This window comes from Hoplias malabaricus, chromosome 2 (genome assembly GCF_029633855.1).
Source record: "Hoplias malabaricus isolate fHopMal1 chromosome 2, fHopMal1.hap1, whole genome shotgun sequence".
Taxonomy (NCBI): Eukaryota; Metazoa; Chordata; class Actinopteri; order Characiformes; family Erythrinidae; genus Hoplias; species Hoplias malabaricus.
In genome coordinates this window covers 7,069,048-7,075,651 of record NC_089801.1, presented here as the reverse complement: position 1 = coordinate 7,075,651, position 6,604 = coordinate 7,069,048, and the positions used below count along the sequence as shown (strand labels likewise).

Below are 6,604 nucleotides of genomic sequence, written 5' to 3'. Positions count from 1 at the left end.
GGAGAAGTGCATTAATCTTCTTTCAGAGTCACCTAGCACTGCTTCTTCAAATTCAATGGGGATGAGGGGAGGATAGAAGGACAGGTAACTCTGCCCTGGCCTCTGATTTGAAATCTTCTGTGTAGTTGACCCTGGGTCTGAATGATGAGGTACTGTTCTCTACACTCCTATAAATGATGGTGAAACTGATGCTGGGAGGGGTACCATTTAAAGAATGACTCCGGGTGACTGTCTGTGAGGAGTTGGTGTGTTCTCCCTGTGTCTGCGTGGGTTTCCTCCAGGTGACTGTCTGTGAGGAGTTGGTGTGTTCTCCCCGTGTCTGCATGGGTTTCCTCCGGGTGACTGTCTGTGAGGAGTTGGTGTGTTCTCCCCGTGTCTGCGTGGGTTTCCTCCGGGTGACTGTCTGTGAGGAGTTGGTGTGTTCTCCCTGTGTCCGTGTGGGTTTTCTCCGGGTGACTGTCTGTGAGGAGTTGGTGTGTTCTCCCCGTGTCTGCGTGGGTTTCCTCCGGGTGACTGTCTGTGAGGAGTGTGGTGTGTTCTCCCTGTGTCTGCGTGGGTTTCCTCTGGGTGACTGTCTGTGAGGAGTGTGGTGTGTTCTCCCTGTGTCTGTGGGTTTCCTCCAGGTGACTGTCTGTGAGGAGTTGGTGTGTTCTCCCTGTGTCTGTGTGGGTTTCCTCTGGGTGACTGTCTGTGAGGAGTGTGGTGTGTTCTCCCTGTGTCTGTGGGTTTCCTCCAGGTGACTGTCTGTGAGGAGTTGGTGTGTTCTCCCCGTGTCTGCATGGGTTTCCTCCGGGTGCTCCAGTTTCCTCCCACAGTCCAAAAACGCACGTTGGTAGGTGGATTGGCGACTCAATAGTGTCCGTAGGTGTAAGTGTGAAAGTGAATGTGTGAGTGTGTGTGTTGCCCTGTGAAGGACTGGCGCCCCCTCCAGGGTGTATTCCCGCCTTGCGCCCAGGTAGGCTCTGGACCCACTGCGACCCTGAACTGGATAAGCGCTTACAGATAATGAATGAATGAATGAACTAGTACATATTATGTGATGTAAGAATGCAGGATCTACAGGATCTGAATTTAATATGGGAGATATCAAAGTAAAAGACGGCATGAGTAAAATTTTGGCCCGCCTTTCAGTTGATCCAGCAGTGTTATCTGGGTCATTAGGATTTCAAGGGAGGATATAATGATGAAATACCATGTTTAGTGCAAGTGCACATTAATTTGGGGATCTGCAGCTCCCTCCAGCCCACAGACTAACTGCGAAATAACACAAAACAGTCTGTAAACATGGGATAAAATAGCAGACTTCCTGATATTGTCCTGCATCTTATACAGAGTGCAGACACGTCAGAGTCGTCCCGCCTCCTTGTCTGAGTCTGTCCAATCACAGCACTGTATGTGAGCGTGTAAAGACGAGGTTAAACAGAGCAAAACAAACACAACGTGTGTGGAGAAATAAGTGAACTGATTAAATATGGAGAAAAGAAGAACAGAGAGGAAAGACTCGGTGTGGTTGGACCAGTAATTCACATTTATTTCTACTGTTCTTTGTATAATTAGTTTAAAAAGTGTCTGCTGAAATCTTTACTAAAGCAAGAAAATAAACAATAAGAAACTACATTTTGTCACAGGGGATGGATTGTAGCAATCAAATCTGCCAAAACTGGCACTAAGTGGTGTGTGGGTGTGTTTTTCTGTGGTGGTATTGAAGTGTGATAAGTGTTTTTGTGTGTGTGTGTGTCTCCTTGTAACTGTTGGAGACTGCTCTAGGCCAAGCAGCAGGGAGTTGAGAACAATACTAATTTGCCCTCCAGAGATTATGAGTGGATTCAACTTCTCCTTCATCATCCAACACAATGAAAAACCCTGCTGTTATTCTTCCACGTGACGGAGAACTCCAGAAGGCCAAAAAGTTCTTGAAAAGGACACTGAATTCATCTCTGGTATGGAACGCCAATTGGTCCATAACATCTATTTCGGTTTCCACATTAACATGTCTGGAAAAAAACAGCAAATCCGTGTAAACATGTCCGTTTTGGACATCTTAAGGTATTTAGACTATTAAGTGTTCCATGTTGTTGGTTGGCATTAATTCAGGCAACTCTTTTTGACCCTAATACAGCAATGTGCTGTACAAATGCCTGTGTTGATGTCATGTGAGCGATAGGTTGTGCCCAGTGGTCTTTTTGAGTGGGCACTTATAGGATACGTATAAATTATTTCTCATTTGTCTTATACACGACTGTGATCAAGTATTTGAGACAGTCCATTTGTGTGGGAAATTACAAAAATAATTGTTTTCTGCTGTTATTCTACATGACGGAGAACTCCAGAAGGCCAAAAAGTTCTTGAAAAGGACATAAAGATACTGAATTCATCTCTGGTATGGAACGCCAATTGGTCCATAACATCTATTTCGGTTTCCACATTAACATGTCTAGAAAAAAAAACAGCAAATCCCTGTAAACATGTCCATTTTGGACATCTTAAGGTATTTAGACTATTAAGTGTTCCATGTTGTTGGTTGGCATTAACTTACGCAACTCTTTTTGACACTAATACAGCAATGGGCTGTACAAATGCCTGTGTTGATGTCATGTGAGCGATAGGTTGTGCCCAGTGGTCTTTTTGAGTGGGCACTTTTAGGATACGTATAAATTATTTCTCATTTGTCTTATACACGACTGTGATCAAGTATTTGAGACAGTCCATTTGTGTGGGAAATTACAAAAATAAATGTTTTCTCAATGATTAGGCTTCCCCCTCAGAAACTGATAACATTACCAAGTTTTGAACCCATGACAGTGTGTTTCAGAGCACAAAACAGAGGCACTATTTTTACATGTTTTTATCAGCCACAGGCATACACTAACAGCTCCCTCTTAAAATCCACCAACCCACCACCCACCACCACACACATATATAAAAGCTGGGGGCAGTTCCTAGTCCCTTATTTCCTAATTAGAATCCATGAAAAAGCTAAACAGTTCCAATAATAAAAAATAAAAAAAACTTGGAATCCACAAAGTAATTTTTCCAAAAAAGTATCATTTTTAATATAATCTGAGTCAACAAAACACTGTGAAAAGTCTCAACTTTGCACATGACACTGAAATTAAGTATCTGTGATATCCATAACTGTCAATGGTGCATCAAAATAAACCCCTCACATCCACTGACTGAAATGCAGTTGACTTCATATCCCCACCGTGACACAGTAGCACAGTCATTTCACACTGGTCATGGTCATGATTCTGTTTATACTGTATTTTAGAGTACTGCGCATTTAGCGAGATACATTAAGCTCTGGCCCTTCCAATCAGCCGCTCATGCCCTCATAACAGTCACCTATTCACGACTGCTACTCCCACACACCAACTGATGTGTAATGAGCACCCTGTCAGTACTGCCGTCGTTACATCATTCAAGTGGGTGCTACAAACTGGAGGCGGATGCGGCGATTTCATTTTATGTCAAAAAACCCTTTTAGGCATTCAGCAATGTGTGAATGTAACAGCGTGAACTCCACGCAATAGTAAAGATCGGTCAGGTCACTAATTCCTCCCTGCATTACTGACAGTTTGGTTATTGTTTCCCTACGGCAGAAGTCATCCTCGCTTGATGTTGACAGAGCACTAGGTCAGCACTTTGAAGACTAGTTTCTATACTTTGGTAAGCCAGCTGTACAAAACTGAAGTATAATGAGCACTGAAAGCCTTTATGCCCATTCAGTCTTCTCTTTACTAATCTCTATGGCTGACAAAACTGTTAACGTTGTCAATAATAACAAAAATAAAAAATAAAATCCAGTAAATAAAGACAAGACTGACCTTGAGGGAGGAAGTGGTTCATATTGAGGGATGTTACCTCATGAGCAGATAGAGAAGACTGGCGGCATTTTCTTACAAAAAAGTACTGAAAAAGCAACACAAAAAAATGTCACCACTGTCCAAACAAAACACTGAAGCCAGGACAGAACTAGTTCGCAAAACAGACACCAACTTCCAGGCAAAGTAACAGTCCAAGATGAAGCCAAGCCCTGAGCAGCATGGACTGAGGCGGGGATACGGCCACATGACTCTTCATTTGGTTCCAGTCCTGAGGTCGTATTAGCACTATCTGTACAAGGAACACCTGACACCTGGCATGCTGATGGGTATAAAGGGCTGGCGAGAGTCATATAGCTGCCTCAATCTGTGAACAGACAATGGTGAGTCTTTCACCAGCGGTCTCAGAGCGCCAGCGCCACAACCCTTTAACTCCATTTTGTCAGGTATTTGTGATTCTACTTTTCCACTGGACAGTTTAACATGCTTCAAGGAAAACGCTACACTTCCCATCCAAGGTCAACCGTGTTCATCTTTGACGCTTTGTTTCATTGATAAGGCACCACCAGCAATTGAGCAGGCTGCCCCTTGATAACAGGGTCAATATTTAGACAGTTGAGCCACTTGGGAGCCCCTTAGACTGAGAAGGTAAAAGTGATTCCTGGTTGACTCTCCAGTAGGACAGTGATTCAAAGCATTCCTTTGGGGCAGTCTCCAAGCGAAATGCCCCGCAAGTCACACAACTTAGTTTTACATTGAATAGAACTTAGATTCTTCAACAAACACTAGTAAACGAGGTAGTGTCTCTAGTTGTTTTTCTTGTTTGGGCAGAAGTGTCAACTCCAAATTAATCTCTTGAGCACACTTTGAGTTCTGTAATAGCAGCAGCAGCGGGAGAGAGATGGTCCTGTTTCTGAGAGTGTGCGCTCCTGCTTGTGCTGTTAATAATGAGTGAGTGAGAGAGAGAGAGAGAGATAGAGAGAGAGAGAGAGAGAGAGAGAGAGAGAGAGAGAGAGAATGTTAGAGAGCAGCTCTGCTGGGTGCAGGATTGACCTCATTTCAAGGAGAACAGTGGAAGTTTGGAGGGCCAAAATCAATAGTCCAACAAGAGACAAGTGGACAAGAGACAGTCTGAAACGTCTAAACCTCAAGCAGCAGCACACTGGCAAACAGCAAATAAACCATTGTATTTTCAGCTTCACAACTCACAAAAACCATTGATATACCACCATTTTACAACATTGACATTATAATTATTCACATGTAGGATTGCATTTAGAAGAGCAAACACAAACAAGTCAAATCACCACTTTATCATCAGGCTAGTTTTTAATGCAGTGCCGTCTGAGGGATCAAAGGTCATGTTCAATCAATATTCATGTTCAGTCATGCCCTTAAAAAAGACATAATATGAAAAACTCTCTTTCTGGAGCCTACCAACCCACAAACTGTAAAATAAGACAAGCCAGTCAGTTTTTTGTGGGCTACCTTTCTGTGTTTCTTGCAGTTGTTCATTAAAAAAAGAATGAGAAGCTCTTCAATTATTTGCTAATGAATGCGGATTATTCCCTCCCTATCCTTGCTCAGTAACAACAAAGTATTTTGAAAACGCTCATTCAGCACCGCACTGTTTTAAAGCACTTATCTGCTGACATCCCATGAAAACCAATAACCTATATCTTTACTGAAGACACTTTGCTGCATTAAGGAAGCTGAATTAACATGCTGGTCTGCTTTTATTGAACACATGCATTTCAAACATATTAGTTCTCACTGTTCATGACAGGTCATCTGCTTGCTTACAGCAAGCAAGCAGTGAAACTATCAGAGCATGCAGTAATGCACTGCTTGGCATGAGCAAAACTGCCCGAGGGGACACCGAACACTTAATTTGGGCCTGAGAGTCATCTCAGTCCTGTCGCTGTTACAGAATTTGTTACTTTGAGCTCACCTACTAAAACAAGAAATATCACAGCAGCACACTGTGGTCCTCTTATTGCTTTTTTTAAGTAGTAGTCACAGTGACGTACGCTGTTATAATCTTGTGAGTGCGAGACAACTGAACTGGTTTCAGAGCCATGTGCTGCAGTTGCTCTCCAGGAGCTGTGCGAGGCGAAAGACAGCATCAATCCCTTTGGTTAGAAGCTCCTCTGACACCTTTTTTAAAGACTCTGTACGGTAATAAAGCCATGCTGTTTAGTAACGTGAGTTTATTTATTTTATTATTTTTAAATATGAAAGGTGGCGCAGCAGGTAGTGTCGCAGTCACACAGCTCCAGGGACCTGGAGATTGTGGGTTTGAGTCCCGCTTCGGGTGACTGTCTGTGAGGAGTGTGGTGTGTTCTCCCTGTGTCTCACAGACAGTCACCTGGAGGAAACCCACACGGACACAGGGAGAACACACCACACTCCTTACAGACAGTCACCCGGAGGAAACCCACGCAGACACAGAGAGAACACACCACACTCCTCACAGACAGTCACCTGGAGGAAACCCACACGGACACAGGGAGAACACACCAACTCCTCACAGACAGTAGTTGGTGTGCTCTCCCCGTGTCTGCGTGGGTTTCCTCCAGGTGACTGTCTGTGAGGAGTTGGTGTGTTCTCCCCGTGTCTGCGTGGGTTTCCTCCAGGTGACTGTCTGTGAGGAGTTGGTGTGTTCTCCCTGTGTCCGCGTGGGTTTCCTCCGGGTGCTCCGGTTTCCTCCCACGGTCCAAAATTACACGTTGGTAGGTGGATTGGCGACTCAAAAGTGTGTCTGAGTGAGTGAATGTGTG

The 6,604-nt window shown here is 44.0% G+C and overlaps 1 protein-coding gene across 1 annotated transcript in view; it reads right to left on the bottom strand.

Annotated features, from left to right (window-relative positions):
* The window catches only part of slc35f3b (solute carrier family 35 member F3b), a 73,624-nt gene that overhangs the window by 56,096 nt on the left and 10,924 nt on the right, over window positions 1–6,604 (bottom strand). The gene's annotated exons all lie outside the window — the stretch shown is intronic.